Raw genomic sequence first — 17,633 nt, 5'->3', positions numbered from 1 at the left:
TAGTTTCCTTTAAGTCCTCTTTATTCAATGTATATCTCATGACACACTATCTATATGTAATATGGCTTTTAATTTTTTGCGGCTCCAGACAGATTTTTTTTGTATTTTTGGTCCAATATGGCTCTTTCAACATTTTGGGTTGCCGACCCCTGCCCTAGACTAACAACCTCCCCCAACCACATCCCACCTCCCCGGATTGTAAATAATCAACTGTAAATAATCAAATGTACACTACCGTTCAAAAGTTTGGGGTCACATTGAAATGTCCTTATTTTTGAAGGAAAAGCACTGTACTTTTCAATGAAGATAACTTTAAACTAGTCTTAACTTTAAAGAAATACACTCTATACATTGCTAATGTGGTAAATGACTATTCTAGCTGCAAATGTCTGGTTTTTGGTGCAATATCTACATAGGTGTATAGAGGCCCATTTCCAGCAACTATCACTCCAGTGTTCTAATGGTACAATGTGTTTGCTCATTGGCTCAGAAGGCTAATTGATGATTAGAAAACCCTTGTGCAATCATGTTCACACATCTGAAAACAGTTTAGCTCGTTACAGAAGCTACAAAACTGACCTGCCTTTGAGCAGATTGAGTTTCTGGAGCATCACATTTGTGGGGTCAATTAAACGCTCAAAATGGCCAGAAAAAGGGAACTTTCATCTGAAACTCGACAGTCTATTCTTGTTCTTAGAAATGAAGGCTATTCCACAAAATTGTTTGGGTGACCCCAAACTTTTGAACGGTAGTGTATATACTTGTTCTTATGCTTTCACTATGTTCACTGCTCGCTGTACATATCCTACCAAGTCAGACTTACACTGTTTCAATGTCCATTTCTCAGATGATATAATTGTTGATGACTGAAGTGCTGAAATCAACCAAACCTAACCCCCCAGCCCCAACCCCTTCAACATCACACCCCCCGGATTGTAAATAATGTAAATAATTCAATGTATATACTCTGAAGATTAAGTTGTGTGATGACTGTATTATGCTGATAGTATATATTTGTACCATGAATTGATTAACGTGGACCCCGACTTAAACAAGTTGAAAAATGTATTCGGGTGTTACCATTTAGTGGTCAAATTGTACGGAATATGTACTGTACTGTGCAATCTACTAATAAAAGTTTCAATCAATCAAATCTATCAATATATGAATGGATCAACTCAGTCCTACATTCCAGAGGGCTAATTTTCTTCCTACTGCTTGCATTTACATTTAGAATATGTATTTGTCAGAGTATCTTAATATGATTCTATTCGGGGGAAAACATTTTGTCCGAGAGCAAATTGAGTTAACATGTTCTTAGAGTAAAACATTTCCACCCACATTCCACAAACATGTTTGTTCGGTTCATTACAGGCCAATTGTTTGTTCTTTGCTGTGAATAAGTGTCACTGTTTGTCAGTCTGCCATTGACTCGGACTAACATGGGGTAAACTCTTAAAAGCTTTCCATCGGCCTGGAAATGGATGAAAACATTTGATTTATGGATGTTTCAGTTTTTTTCTTTCACACCTGGCGTGACCTTTGAAGTGCAATAGGTGGAGAGAGAGAGAGAGAGAGAGAGAGAGAGAGAGAGAGAGAGAGAGAGAGAGAGAGAGAGAGAGAGAGAGAGAGGAGAGAGAGAGAGAGAGAGAGAGAGAGAGAGAGAGAGAGAGAGAGAGAGAGAGAGAGAGAGAGAGAGAGAGAGAGAGAGAGAGAGAGAGAGAGAGAGAAGTGGCGAAGTCGAAGCTTGTCACCACAGTCGGCCTGACCTGTAAAAAGTAAGACAACTTCTCTTATTTTTCATCTAACCTGTTTCCACTTCTTATTCATATGTTTACAAATCAGTAAGAACTATTTTTAAAGCAACTTCTGTGAAATGTGGTGAGTTTTCCTTACACGAATGATAATCTGTCGCCGAGATGTGTGTGTGTGTGGTGTACAGAAAGGAAATAAACGTCACAACCCTTAAAGTATATGTGATGAGTTTGGATTTCTTCCGAACAAAATAACTTTTAGCAACATTTTTACTACACATTCATTGACAATATTATGATTATTATTGTCAAAGATGGTCTCATCACTCCGTTGGAAGTCATAAAAAAAAAGGGGAAACAATAACAGTATTATTGTGTCACTGCGACCACAAAGTGGAATCAACATGTTGGACCTACTGAACTAGTGTTGTCCCGATACCTGTACCAAAAATATTTTTGATAGTTTTCGGTACTTTTCTAAATAAATAAACAAAAAAATTGCATTATTGGCTTTATTTTAACAAAAAATCTCACGGTACATTAAACATATGTTTCTTATTGCAAGTGTGTCCTTAAATAAAATAGTGAACATACTAGACAACTTGTCTTTTAGTAGTAAGTAAGCAAACAAAGGCTCCTAATTTAGTCTGCTGACATATGCAGTAACATATTGTGTCATTTATCATTCTAATATTTTGTCAGAATAATTAAGGACAAGTGGTAGAAAATGAATGATTAATCTACTTGTTCATTTACTGTTAATATCTGCTTACTTTGTCTTTTAACATGTTCTATGTACACTTCTGTTAAAATGTAATAATCACTTATTCTTCTGTTGTTCGATTATTGGCTTTATTTTATTTTTTTTATCTTAGGGTACATGAAACATATGTTTAATATTGCAGTTAAGTCTTTAAATAAAATAGTGAACATACTAGACAACTTGTCTTTTAGTAGAAAGTAAACAAACAAAGGCTCCTAATTAGTCTGCTGACATATGCAGTAACATATTGTATCATTTATCATTCTAATATTTTGGCAACATTATTAAGGACAAGTGGTAGAAAATTAATTATTAATCCACTTGTTCATTTACTGTTAATATCTGCTTACTTCCTCTTTTAAATGTTTCTATCTAAACTTCTGTTAAAATGTAATAATCACTTATTCTTCTGTTTGGATGCTTTACATTAGTTTTGGATGATACCACAAATTTCCAAAGATCCTCTTCATCCACTGTCCCTTTATTTAAACTGTCCACCATGGGTGCCCGAGCTTTCAGCCGCTCTGCCCCACATCTTTGGAACTCTTTACCACCAGACTTTCGCAACTTAGATTCAATATCCCTCTTCAAATCAAGACTCAAAACACACCTATTCCTGACTGCTTATTCATTGTAATCATCTTTTCTTTTCTCTTTGTTGTTGTTGTTGTTGTTGTTTTTTTATCCAATTTGATTTTATTGTTGTGATTTTGTACGGTGTCCTTGAGTGCCCAGAAAGGCGCCTTATAAATCAAATGTATTATTATTATTATTATTATTATTATAAATTTAGGTATCGATCCGATACCAAGTAGTTACAAGATCATGCATTGGTCATATTCAATGTCCTCATGTGTCCAGGGACATATTTCCTGAGTTTATAAACATAATATACATTTTTTTTTAAAGAAACAAGATGTTGTGATGCTAAACGATATCGACTTAATCATAGTAGTATCGACTAGATACTACTATTGTACTTGGTATCAATACAGTGGATGTTCGGTGTAGATCCACCAATGGCGTTTGTTTACATTTTGACAGCGGTGAGCTACGGTGTGTAGTGAAGCATGTTTAGCTGACGTATTTTTCGGACTGTAAGTCGCTCCGGAGTATAAGTCGCACCGGCCGAAAATGCATAATAAAGAAGGAAAAAACATATATAAGTCGCACTGGAGTATAAGTCACATTTTTGGGGGAAATTTATTTGATAAAACCCAACACCAAGAATAGACATTTGAAAGGCAATTTAAAATAAATAAAGAATAGTGAACAACAGGCTGAATAAGTGTACGTTATATGACGCATAAATAACCAACTGAGAACGTGCCTGGTATGTTAACGTAACATATTATGGTAAGAGTCATTCAAATAACTATAACATATAGAACATGCTATACCTTTACCAAACAATCTGTCACTCCTAATCGCTAAATCCCATGAAATCTTATACGTCTAGTCTCTTACGTGAATGAGCTAAATAATATTATTTGATATTTTACGGTAATGTGTTAATAATTTCACACATAAAGTCGCTCCTGAGTATAAGTCGCACCCCCGGCCAAACTATGAAAAAAAACTGCGACTTATAGTCCGAAAAATACGGTATTCCTCGTCCTGCAGGAATGATACTTGTAGGAAACTTACTTTATTTGTCACCATAGAGACAAAGATTAGTGATTTAGAAGTAGCTAAAACACTGCCGACGGCGGATGGACGTTAGCCGCTGGCTAGCTAGCCATGTCTTAAAGCACCGCTTCCTGAGGGAGTTTCAGTGTTATTGCTTCACCTTTATTGTTAGTTTTTAAGCCAAAATGCGTCCATTCTCCCTTTTCTGTCTACACACATTGTCTGCTTGTAAGTACTCCGTGATTGTGCGCTGCCGAACATGCTCCTCTGCTCGTAAAACCAGCAATGACACAACGTGACAGCAATGAGGGCGCTACCAGTACTTTTCAGAGTCGGTGTAGTACCGAATATGATTCATTAGTATCGCGGTACCATACTAATACCGGTATACTGTACAACCCTATACTGAACCTATCAAAACCAAATATTATACAGCCTAAGTCAGGACTATTCAACTGGTGGCCCAAATCTGGCCGGGAATGACACCGTGGCGGCCCCTGAGTTCAGCTCCAAACTTGGGAGACAAACATTTTTGCAGCAAATTCCTAAAAACATTACAGTGCTCCTATTCGATAGGGAAACTTGGACTACTTTAAACATATTGAAATTGACACTTTAACCGTCGTAGCAAACAGAACACTAGGATCTAAACTTGTGATTTATTGTTTATTGTTTATTGAATGGATCCCCATTAGCTGACGCCAAGGCGATTGCTAGTCTTCCTGGGGTCCATATAGGAGCATACAAAATAAAAATACAAAGAATACATGCATTACCAAACATTATACAAAGGAAAAATACAACATAAGATAAAAAAGCTAGTTAAACCCAATATTAAATATTCACATCATTTGGGCAGCTGCAATAGGTGTATCTTCAAAGCTGTCTTGAATGACAATTTACTTTGTGAGAGATTAATGTGAGATGGCAACCCATTCCAGAATGACTGTATGTTTGAGGAAATTGGTCCTGGGAGCAGGAAGTGCCAAATAGCCATTGCTGGCATTCCTAGTGTCATGAATATGTGTGTTAGTTCATTTTAAAAACTGTTTGTAAAAGTAATCTGGTGATTGATCTAACATGATAGTTCTAAAGAACATAAAGAGACTACAATGCATCTTTTGTTCAACAGACAACCAGGACAGGCGTGAATACGTAAATGAAATATTAGTGCGCAAAGAACATTTAAGTACCAGTCTAGCCGCTTTGTTCTGAACAAGTTGCAGTTTGTTCAGGCCAGACTTAGTCGTAGCGGACCATATTATAGGACAGTAATGAAGATGACAGAAAACCAAGGACTGTATGACTTGACCCATTGTTGACCCATTGTTGAGGATGTCAAGAAGGTGGAGCACTTCCTGACCATGGCTAAACCTCTTCCCATTTTCATTGAAATACCATCAATATGATCGGACCATGACAGTTGACTGTCTAATAGCACACCAAGCAGTTTTGCTTTTTTAATTTGCTCAATAGGTATATTTGACATTGAAATATGAAGCTGTGGGTCATCAACAAGCATATGCCTGGATCCAAAAAGAATGCTTTTTGTTTTGTCAATATTCACAACAAGTTTACTATCATTTACCCAGCGTGACACTCTCTCCAGGTCCTGATTTAAGTTATTTTCTAGGTCATTTAAGGTAGAGGCAGTACTGTATAGAGTTGTGTCATCTGCATACATAACCATATTGGTGTTTGTTGTAAGGCTGCAGCTAACGATTATTTTTCTATCGATTAATCTATAGATTTTTTTTGATTAATCGGTTTATCTATAGATTATTTTTTTTTCGATTAATCTATAGATTATTTTTCCTTTTACCGATTATTTTTTTATTCAAAATGAAGATGAAAAAATAAATGTAGGCCAGTTTTTTCAAAAGGCATGGCTTTTATTTAAAAAAAAAAAAAAGAAGTATGGCCACTCAGTCAACATTGACAACAACATGACTAAATATTCTGTAACAATGTAAACATTTAAAACTTTTAACCTTTAACAAAATTAAAAGTAGCTTATTTGCTTTTTAATGTGCAAATATAAAAGTCAACATCCAGTGCAAATCTTAATATTCTGCAATAGTATAAGCATTTCAAAAGTAAAAGTATTGCTTATTTTGCTTTAAAATGTGCAAAAATAAAGATAAACATCCAATACAAAAAAGTGTAAAACGAAATATTCTGTAACAACAGTGTAAACATTTCAACAAAAGTGAAAGTATTGCTTATTTGCTAAAATGTGCAAAAATAAAGATAAACATCCAATACAAAAAAGTGCCAATCTAAATATTCTGGAGCACTGTAAACATTAAGTATTGCTTTTAAAATGTGCAAAATAAACATCCAGTCCAACACAGTACACAATAACCAATTCTACTCATTCCAGTGAGTGACTAACAGTTGTAATGAAGAAAGGTTAGCATGTCTACATGCAGCTGAAAATAGGCGCTCAGAAGGGGTCGATGTGGCTGGAACTGAGAGCTAATTAGCCTTCACCTCAAACCAGGACTGCGAGCGAGCTGAGCTGCAGTTTACGTTTCTAGAAGGTCAACGGGCTCATAGTGATGTTACTAGTAGTTGACTGGGAGGTGTTTATTATCATTTGGGGAGAGTCCGCTGCCTGATGCTCACCTGCTAAACACCTATCTGCTCCACGCTGAAGCGCTGACTACATGCGCTCTGAATACACACTGCTGATTGGCTGGTAACGCTCTGAATACGCACTGCTGATTGGCTGATAATGCTTCGTGTGTACCAATCAGATGGTTGTGTGGGTGGGACAATGCTGCGTGCTGAGACAGAGGCAGAAGGAGCGAAGCAGCTTGTTAAGACTTTAGCAGCTAAAGTTAGCTTTAGCTTAGAAACTCGTTCGGTACACCCCCGTACCGAACCGAAAGCCCCGTACCGAAACGGTTCAATACAAAACACGTACCGTTACACCCCTAGCAGATACAAATGACACATTCATGTTTTTGTGTAATGATGACAACGTATGCTCACGCGGACGATTGACTAGTTGATGGTTGATGGTTTTCTTTTCAAATGTTCGTTCATAGCCGTTGTGCTGCTATGATAGGCCATTTCCGCTCGACACAGTGTGCATACAACAACATTATTAGGCTGTGTATTGAAATACTTCCACACTTTTGACGACTTTTGGCGTGATTTTTCCCCCTCGCTCGCACCGCTCGCATCGTCTGCTTTGCGCTTCGCCATGGCGGTAGTGTGACGTAAATATGCGACGCGTCGACGCACAAAAACGGCGTCGACTATGTCGACGCGTCGTTTCAGCCTTAGTTTGTTGTAACACAGGGAAGATCATTAGTAAAAATAATAAAAAAGTAAAGGACCTAAGCAGCTTCCTTGAGGCACGCCGCAGTAATTGTACTTGCGTTTAGATAGGCTACCATTAAAACACACTCTCTGTGATCTTCCTGATAGATAGCTCAACATCCAAGAAAGTGACATACTATTAAAACCATATTTTCTCAGTTTGGACATCATTATGTTGTAATCTACGACATCGAATGCCGCACTAAAGTCAATCAGGACAGTACCAACCATCTTCTTGACATCCATTTGTGACAGCCAGTCATCAGTTAGCTGAGCTAGACTTTACATAACTGAGGCGGTCCTCAAGAAATCCCTTTAAAGGGGAACTGCACTTTTTTTAAATAATTTTGCCTATTATTCACAATCATTATGAAATACATGACGGATGTATGTTTTTATGCATTCTGACTATTAAATGAATGCGATCAAAAGTCTGCTCACAATGGAGTCTCTGAGAGTAGTTATATTCTGCCTATAAAGCCCTTAAAAACATCTAAACACCTCCATTAAGGTTTTACACACATGACGTAAGTATATATGTATTGTAGTAACAGGCACGTGTATAATAACATTTAATATTTGCTTATTTTGCTAATTTTTTCAACATCACTGATTACTGCTCACTGCAGACTTCATGAGAGCCAACAAACATAATAAAACATCACTTACTGTGCAAGTTCTGCTGTCATTAGGATGCCGACTGCTAGGATGTTCTTATATTCCCATTTAATTAAGAATAATTCATAATCCTCAAAATGAAACAGGTTGAGGGTCGCGGGGGACCAAGCGTCTTTTCTTGTTGATTTTTTACCATTTCCGGGTCCTAAATGACTGTCAAAGTGTACCAACTTGTCGGAAATACGTCCTGGTCCTTCTACTATCCAGGCATGATTTATGATCTAGAATAAAGTTTAACGAGAAAGGAAGCTAGGAAGCAGCTGATCAGTCGATCATGTCAACATTGGCACACAAGCTCGTTATCACAACGCCGCTATAAATAGTTGGTCTGTGTTAGCGCTTATAATAACAATATCACTAAACTTGGTTAATATTCAAGTCACGAAATGTAAATGGAGTATTTTGGGCGGTTTTTGGACGGTTATTTATTGGATTTTATGGGCGGAATAGAGGAGCTTCCATTGACTTTTATTAACGTTTATTTACAAGTTAGAATGCTTTTTTTTTTTAATCCATCCGTCGTCATGTCTTTCATTATGATTGTGAACAATAAGGCAAAATTCCAAAAAAGAGTGAGTTCTCCTTTAAGTCATCTTCTTTTTGACAGTTGCAAATGTTTTTCACGATATGATTTATCTAACTAAAAGGTGTTGCTGTAGCTCGTTTGCAGATGCAGTCAGTAGTCATTTGTTCATCTTCTTTAGTTATACTAGTGGTGGTCCTCAAAGTTTGGGCTATTCAACTGGTGGCCTACAAGTTCAGTTAAAAAAAAACTTGTAAGAGACTCACATTTTTGCTGCAGATTTGAAAAAAACGAGGAGTGCTGTCATAGAGACGTTCTTTGACTAGCTTTTTTGCAGAAAGTCCTTAAAAACAGCAGAGCGCCCCTGTAACTCTGTAAAAAAAAATAGACCGTAGAGGACGCTGGTTCTCTAGAATATATAAAATAAGTCAAGAAGAAGAACAGGTCCTTAGCTTTCTGGAAATGTGGCCCCAAAAACAATTTAGTTGAATATCCCTGGTCTAAGTGATTTAATCAATTGTAGAATTTATAGTGTATTATTATTATTATTGTACAAAATCCTGCTAAATGGTGTATTTCAATGTTTGTACACATAGGGCCTGATCTATCACCTGCTCAGTGGCCTAGTGCGGGTTTACTGATTTTTAAATGCGCCAAAAAATAGCCCTTTTTGTACACTAGTGACAAATTTAGTTGCCCAGCAGTGCGCAAGTGTGTTTCTGTATAGTATTTTACAAGCCGTGGTCATGTGGCGACATAAATTATGGTATTTTGAGAGGTATTTATTGAAGTCGGACTAAGTAGGACATCACTGAAGGCCTAGGTGGGAAACGCACGGTCCGCCACTGCGTAACAGAGTATATTTTTTGAAAATGTACACTGTTTAAATAAATATCTTCAAGTCGTCAGACACGGTCCGTTGTACCATTAGGTACACCTGCACAACCTCAGATGGATTCAAACTGCATGTCTGTGTTTTGTGCATGCTATGAGTAGATAAAAATAATACTTTCTTACCTTTTTTAGTGTTTCCTCATTGCCTGAAGCAGAGGGAGAAGAGCTCCTCCCCCAATGGCTGAGAACTTGACTTAATGTCCAAATAAGTACGTCCACCTTGCTGTGACATCACGACTTAGCCAGACTGCAATACACCGCAGACAAAAGTTATCCAAGATTAGGTGCAAGATGCAGGAACCTTATTCGCTTTAGCTTTTTTTAACACAAATATTCAACATTGCAACAACATTCATAGGTCAGAAAAGACTAAATTCATCATAGGTCCCTTTTAAATATTTATTTATCTTTCATGTGTATACACTAGTGTGCCGTGAGATACAGTCTGGTGTGCCGTGGGAGATTATCTAATTTTACCTATTTGGGGTATTTTTTGCAAACCAGTAATTACAGTCTGCATATTATGTGTTGTTGTTGAGTGTCGGTGCTGTTTAGAGCTCGGCAGAGTAACCGTGTAATACTCTTCCATATCAGTAGGTGGCAGCAGGTAGCTAATTGCTTTGTAGATGTCGAAAACAGCGGGAGGCAGTGTGCAGGTAAAAAGGTGTCTAATGCTTAAACAAAAAATAAACAAAAGGTGAGTGCCCCTAAGAAAAGGCATTGAAGTTTAGGGAAGGCTATGCAGAACGAAACTAAAACTGAACTGGCTACAAAGTAAACAAAAACAGAATGCTGGACGATAGCAAAGACTTACTGTGGAGCAAAGATGGCGTCCACAATGTACATCCGAACATGACATGACAATCAACAATGTCCCCACGAAGAAGGATAAAAACAAAGTAGATGCGGCAAATATCGCTCAAATGAAGACATGAAACTGCTACAGGAAAATACCAAAAAAAGAGAAAAAGCCACCAAAATTGGAGCGCAAGACAAGAACTAAAACACTACACACAGGAAAACAGCAAAAAACTCCAAATAAGTCAGGGCGTGATGTGACAGTACACCTACTTTGAGACAAGAGCTATATTGATGCATGCTTGGTCATATCCAACAATTGCGACAACGACTTTTTACTGTCAACTGAGTTTCGTTGTTTAATGATTTCTGCTGGTGGTGTGCGTCCGGATATTGTCAACACAAAAAATGTGCCTAGGCTCAAAAAAGGTTGAAAATCACTGCTGTAATGGATTAGTTTGATTCAACTATTTCTTACAGAAAAATTGCTTCGGTTTTCCTTAGATATGGTTTCCGTCTAAACTTTGATTCAGAAATTGTTTATTTTAAAAGGGGATGTTACATATTATTGACCATTTGACATGTAAATATGTGAGATTATAGCCAATTGCTAATTTTGAAACAGATTATTGATGAAAGCCACGACACCTGTTGTATGCTGGCAGTGTTTGCGAGTCCAAAAACGCGGAGGACAAGGCTAGAATTAAATGTCATTAACAAGACATGAACATAAACTTCAGGGAGTAGCATAAAGCCGAACAAAACAGTTGCGTGTAGAGAACAATGGACCACCCCTCAAGATTGGTTGAGAAGGGTATGAATAAGGGCACTGATTAGTGATAAGGATGGCCAACCGCTATGAGTCCCAGTAGCCCAAACAGAAGCCGGTGTAAAAATAGTGCATCTAGCAAGGGAAAGTAGGCAAAGATAATATCAGGTCACTGTATTCTCAGGGCATTTAATCCATCACAACTGGTCTGTTTAGATCGTCTTAGAAGATATTTGTGTCATGATCTGCTTTGCCGTAGTAGGACCCCAAAGCAGAGAAGAAATAATAAGAATATTAACAAAAGTGCACTCAAAAAGGAGTAAGGAAAAAATACCTAAGGATGCACAGAAGGTGTTAAAAAAAACAGAAAACACACAAAAGGTGTACGCAGGAAACAGTTAACACGACCCGGCAAATAAAACGAGAAACATGAGTGGAGCCAAAGCAGAGGAGATAAACACAATTGGAAGGGTGAACCATCAGGAATTTACTGGCGCCTAATAAATGGACTGCAGAGCTTGAAGTACCAGTAGAGTGGAAAAACAAGTTGACTTCGTACACTGCAAAAACTGAAATCTAAGTAAGATTAAATATCTCAAATAAGGGTGATATTTGCTTATTTTCTGTCTGATAAGATAATTCTTCTCACTAAGCTATGTTATGTTATGTTAGAGTGTTTTACTTGTTTTAAGGGTTTTGGTCCTAAATTATCTCAGTAAGATATTACAGCTTGTAGCTGAGATTTTATGGCCTATATTGAGTAAAACAGACACTCCGGAGTGCAAACTGTGCCAGAGGAGGGGCACCTTGGAGCACATCCTGAGCTGTTGCCCAAAGGCACTAGGGGAGGGGCGGTATCGCTGGCGCCACGACCAAGTTTTAAAAGCCCTGCCGGATTCTATCTGCGCAGCGATACAAAACAGCAAGTCCCAGGCCGCCCCGAAGCAGCCAATCACCTTCATCAGAGCAGGACAGAAGGCAATACGCCAGCCCAACTTCTCAGGAGGGCTCCTGGCCACCGCTCGTGACTGGCAGCTCCATGTTGACCTGGGAAGGCAACTCAAGTTCCCGGCCAATATCGCTACCACGTCACTCCGCCCAGACATGGTGTTAACCATACTTGCCAACCCTCCCGTTTTTAGCGGGAGAATCCCGATATTCAGCGCCTCTCCCGACAACCTCCCGGCAGAGATTTTCTCCCGACAAACTCCCGGTATTCAGCCGGGGCTGAAGGCCACGCCCCCTCCAGCTCAATGCGGACCTGAGACTGACTGGGGACAGCCTGTTCTCACGTCCGCTTTCCCACAATATAAACAGCTTGCCTGCCCAATGACGTCATAACATCTAGGGCTTTTAGAGAGTAGAGTGCACAACTGCGCACACAACAAGGAGACCACAACAATCAATCAAACGAAGCAGAAGAACGAGGAAATTACAGACATGGCGACGCCATCGACGAGCAAGATGAAGAAATATGATTGCAAGTTCCAAAACGAATGGAAACAATAATTTCAGTTCATCCAGGACAGTTTGAAGGGGAAGGTGTATGTTGCCTGTAAATTTTGTAATACAGACTTCTCCATTGAACACGGTGGCCGAAATGATATACTCATCATGAACGGAGAAGTTAAACAGGACAATGCTGCCATCTAATGGACAGCCACCGGAACACTGAAATTCAAGTATTTTTTATTTTTTTCTATGTAAATTAAATATATATATATATATATATATATATATATATATATATATATATATATATATATATATATATATATATATATATATATATATAGCTAGAATTCACTGAAAGTCAAGTATTTCATACATATATATATATATATATATATATATATATATATATATATATATATATATATATATATATATATATATGTATATATACATATATATATATATATATATATATATATATATATATATATATATATATATATATATATATATATATATATATATATATATATATGAAATATATATGAAATACTCGAGTTGGTGAATTCTAGCTGTAAATAACCACGCCCCCAACCACGCCCCGCTTTTATGTTTAAAAGCTCATATCAGCATTCTTCCCTGCTTGGCACTCAGCATCAAGGGTTGGAATTGGGGGTTAAATCACCAAAAATTATTCCCGGGCGCGGCACCGCTGCAGCCCACTGCTCCCCTCACCTCCCAGGGGGTGAACAAGGGGATGGGTCAAATGTAGAGGACAAATTTCACCACACCTAGTGTGTGTGTGACAATCATTGGTACTTTAACTTAACTTTAACTTTACATTTACAAACTGTAGCACACAAAAAAGCACATTTAATAAAAAAACCGTTATTATGGTCTTACCTTTACTTATAAGTGCGGTAACAGTGGTGTTCGTGTTGGAAGAGTTGTGAATGAATGAAATATGAAATCCGTGCTGCAGTCTGCAGGTGTACCTAATGTTGTGTCCGTGCGGTCGTTTGCGGCTTCGCCAGCGCGAGCATTGTTGTTTTTGCACTTTTTGGCTTCTTGTTAAGTGACTTTTTTTGGGTGGATTCGGTCTTGCACGTGGAGGGTTTGGGTGTGGGCTTTGGTTGGTGTGGCCGCGGCGCTCCCGTCGGGCGGTGCATTCTGCGGCGGCGGTGCTTGGCACCAGGAGGCGGGGTTATGAGACGAGCCTCTCACAGTGCGTCTTCGCAGCAGATTTATGATCGCTCAGCACAAGAAATACATTACACACATACAGTTGTTGACAAAATACACTGGACATTATATACTTCAGCTAACTAAACTATGGAAATGTATAATATAATTCATATAGCAATACGGTCTCACTGCACAGCAGGCCAGCAGTTAGCCGAGTCATTGTGCACAATCCATGTTGAGGCACAACGCAGTGACGTGCCTCAACTGGCTGCTGATCACCGCACCGTCTCTTCTCAGTATTTGAACGGCAAATGTGAAAATAAAAATAAAAATAATCTAAAACTGGTGAAGTTAAATGGAAAATAACTTCAGTATAATCACTGAATACATATAACAATTTAATTTTTTTTTTTTTCTTTTTACTTTTTTTTTTCTTTCCAGGATGGCCGTGCCTCCCCTGCCTCTAGTGACTGCACGCCACTCGTTGGCACAGTACAGTAAACTGACAGTTAATATTTAAACATTTAACATGTGACATTTCAAACCATTTTGAACAGAAATAGTTCATGCACATTCAGATAAATTCTTCAAACTTACAATAAAAAAAAATGTGTATATATGCGCACTAATTGACTGAAAGAGCACGCACTTGGCGCGATGATGTCATGTTATCGATGGAAAAATGCATCTTTAGACAATATGATTTGCCTGAGCGGCTAGGAGACCCCGAGAGTAACAAGCGGTTGCCTTGTTGCCTTTCCATTAAGAACAATAAATTAGTTTTAGTATAAGTTTGCTGGTTTCAAGAAATGTAATGCCGAGCGCATATCATTATGTCAAGATAATGGCACTAGCATTTACTTAATTTAAGAATATTTTTCAACATATTGAGCAAAAAGGTCTCTTTTTTTCTACCAAGAAAAGTGTACTTGTTATTAGTGAGAATATTCTTATTTTAAGGTATTTTTGGGTTCATTGAGGTTAGCTAATTTTACTTGTTTTGGAAAGTCTTGACAAGCTGAATTTTCTTGTTCTATTGGCAGATAATTTTGCTTGGTTCAAATAAAATACCCCTAATTTTTGTATATATTTTTTTCTTGTTTTTGAACACTGACTTTTTGCAGTGTATATGCTTAATGCTTCATCGTATCCATTAAACCATATCCAATTGTATTTACAATCTGTAAAGTATGTGAAAATACCGTCTAAACATCACAAAATGCCATTTTGAATATTCTGCTCTGAACGTCTTCGGTAATTTCCATAGGTTGACGTCACTGGAATAACACTTCTGCACTCTGACCATATAGTATCAGAACAGTCATACTGGAAATATGCGAAAATTAGAGAGAGAGGTGCAGTCTATAATTTACATTCCTTATATAAGGCATGAACACTTTTTTTTGTGTGCATTCTAAGTCGTAAACAAATACTGTACATGAATAGTCTGTCAATGGGGGCTCTCTATTTTACCCACAAAACCCTCTAAATAACCATCTAAAACCCACCAACAATACTTAACCAAATATTAGCCATGTTGTTATTATAATTGCTAACGCAGACCAACTATTTTTTAGTGGCGGATTGATAACACCCAGCTAAGTACCCCTCTGTTGCTTTACTGTGAGCCGGCCGCGATGTCTTGCTGCTCCCGCATCATCGCGACTCGGCTTGTCAAAATTATTCTAGATTATAAATCATGCCTCACATCTGGATATTAGGAGGATTTAGCTATAAATCTAGAAGTTGTTCATCTGTGACATTCAATTTTTAACCGGAGATGGAGACAAACACACACAACCTAAGAGTTAATTAATTAATTCAATTAATTAATTCTTCATATAAACGGGAAGATATGGACATCCTATTAGTCGTCATCAAAGTAATAGCAGACATTGTACAGTAAGCTAACGATTTATTATGTTTGTAGTTGGTATTTCTTGTTTAGCACTTAGCAATACTGCTACATGATGCTTAGTGTTTCACTAAAGCTGGATCTGTTTAGCAGAGCATCCAAAACTTGTAGCTTGTCCTCCTTATATTCAGGTTTAACAATATAAGTTTCATGATCATCATTTTTACCAAAGTAATCGTTGCAGGCTCTCACAAAGTCTGCTTGATTAGCATTGTTGTTGATGGGGAAGGGAGCTGTCGTTCCTACCTCTACGTCACGCAATCGTGTCGCCGTGAAATTGATACTATTTTGATCATACTCAAGTCTTTAGGTGTCATAAATCAGATATATATGATAATAGCTTTAAAAGAGAGGCAACTTGTTTTTCCAATCCTACTGGTACTTTAATTAGGAGGAAATGGGAATCAGGTGGCTCCACCCCGTGACCCAGAAACCAGGCACTGCAACAAAAAGCAAACAGGCGGCAGGAGAGGTGACCGTTCATGACAGTTTGGTTCACTTCATGCTCACAGACTTTGATAAGAAAGATCAAGTCTGATAGGATGGATCATGGTCCAAAGTATGTATCCTCAAAATGAGGGGACATGTCCAGACAAAGATGTATTTGCTGTATTGTGGTACTGTCAGGTTCAAACACTGATGACATCTATTAAACAGACAAGAAGCAAGGAATCATGCAGAGACAGAGTTAAATTTGGCTCAATGAGGAGAGACGTTATTGGGCTGTACTCTAGTTACAGATCCAAACTACGATCTAAAATCCTGCCCATGTGCTTCCTCTATTTATTTGGGAGGTCCCTGGTTACATCACTGAGGCTGTCGCTGAGGGAAGGGGATAATCTCAAGTTAGACGCAATATATGACTATTAATGAAATGCAAATATGCTGACACTCGTGATATCGCCCTGTCTCTGCTCTGTCTGCGTCACAGTACTCGATGTTCGACCTTGGCAGTCAGCAGGCCGAATCTGGACACAACACTGATACGAGACGACTGGCAATCTTTTGGATTGCCAGCTGTCCCTTTGCACAGATAGAAAAGTACAACTTCAGCACAATTGATAATAACTATAGCAACGGCCCTTAAGCATAAGAGTTGTGTAATAATATGTACATAATTATTCTAACAGGTACAAAACGACAGTTGTTGAGATAACAATGAAGTGAGACCTGTGCCAGCACAACAACAGTTGTTAAGATGGAATCACCTTCATGAGCATTCCATTCGGTTTATCAGTGGTCAAAGGTGCACCTGAAACCATAAACCTTAACAGCGGTAATTTTTTTGAACCGCAATAGAGTGAAACCATCCTTATCCCCTCTTGAAGAGGACAAATACTTTAGATCCTGCACCATCCTCTCAGATTCCAGCTCTTAAGTATGTACGCATGAACTGCTGAAACCTTCTTGGATGAGAGGACAAACATCTTGTAAATCAGGGGTGTCAAACTCATTTTAGCTCAGGGACCGCATGGAGGAAAATCTGTGCACACGCGGGCCGGACTATTAAAATGATGGCATTAAAACTAAAAAATAAAGACAACTTCAGATTGTTTTCTTTGTCTTACTTTGGCCAAAAATACAACAAACACATTCCGAAAATATTACAATAAATATATAGAAAAAAATACCGGTGGTAAAGAAAGAAAAAATTGAATGAATTTTTATAACGGAATAAATCTACATATGCATAAAATATTATTTGTTTTAATGAATTAAGTAACGTTTGACAACATTTTTCCAAAACACAATATAAAAATGTGAGATATAACAGGATAATACATGCATTTATCATTTGTTTTCAAAACAGTTACAAAAAAGTGGGACCCCAAAAAGTTACTGTGGGACCCCATTTTTATGACTTGATGGGGTCCCTGGGACCCCATTTCGAAAGTTCTTTGCGCCAACACTGATGGAGTATTGGTGCGTGCAAAACAGCA

At 38.0% G+C, this 17,633-nt stretch overlaps 1 protein-coding gene across 3 annotated transcripts in view; it reads left to right on the top strand.

Annotated features, from left to right (window-relative positions):
* Positions 1-1,731: 1,731 nt before the first annotated feature.
* LOC133638716 (phosphatidylinositol 4-phosphate 5-kinase type-1 beta-like) overlaps positions 1,732-17,633 on the top strand; it is a 46,051-nt gene continuing 30,149 nt past the window's right edge. For 2 of the 3 annotated variants that reach the window (XM_062031601.1, XM_062031599.1), the window contains exon 1: positions 1,732-1,778. The gene's annotated coding sequence lies outside the window, so the exon portion shown is untranslated. Of the gene's footprint in view, positions 1,779-9,719; positions 9,781-17,633 lie in introns of those variants that run through there. The other variant, XM_062031600.1, reaches the window with a different exon arrangement.

This window comes from Entelurus aequoreus, linkage group LG21 (genome assembly GCF_033978785.1).
Source record: "Entelurus aequoreus isolate RoL-2023_Sb linkage group LG21, RoL_Eaeq_v1.1, whole genome shotgun sequence".
Taxonomy (NCBI): Eukaryota; Metazoa; Chordata; class Actinopteri; order Syngnathiformes; family Syngnathidae; genus Entelurus; species Entelurus aequoreus.
This window is presented reverse-complemented; position numbering and strand designations above follow the sequence as displayed.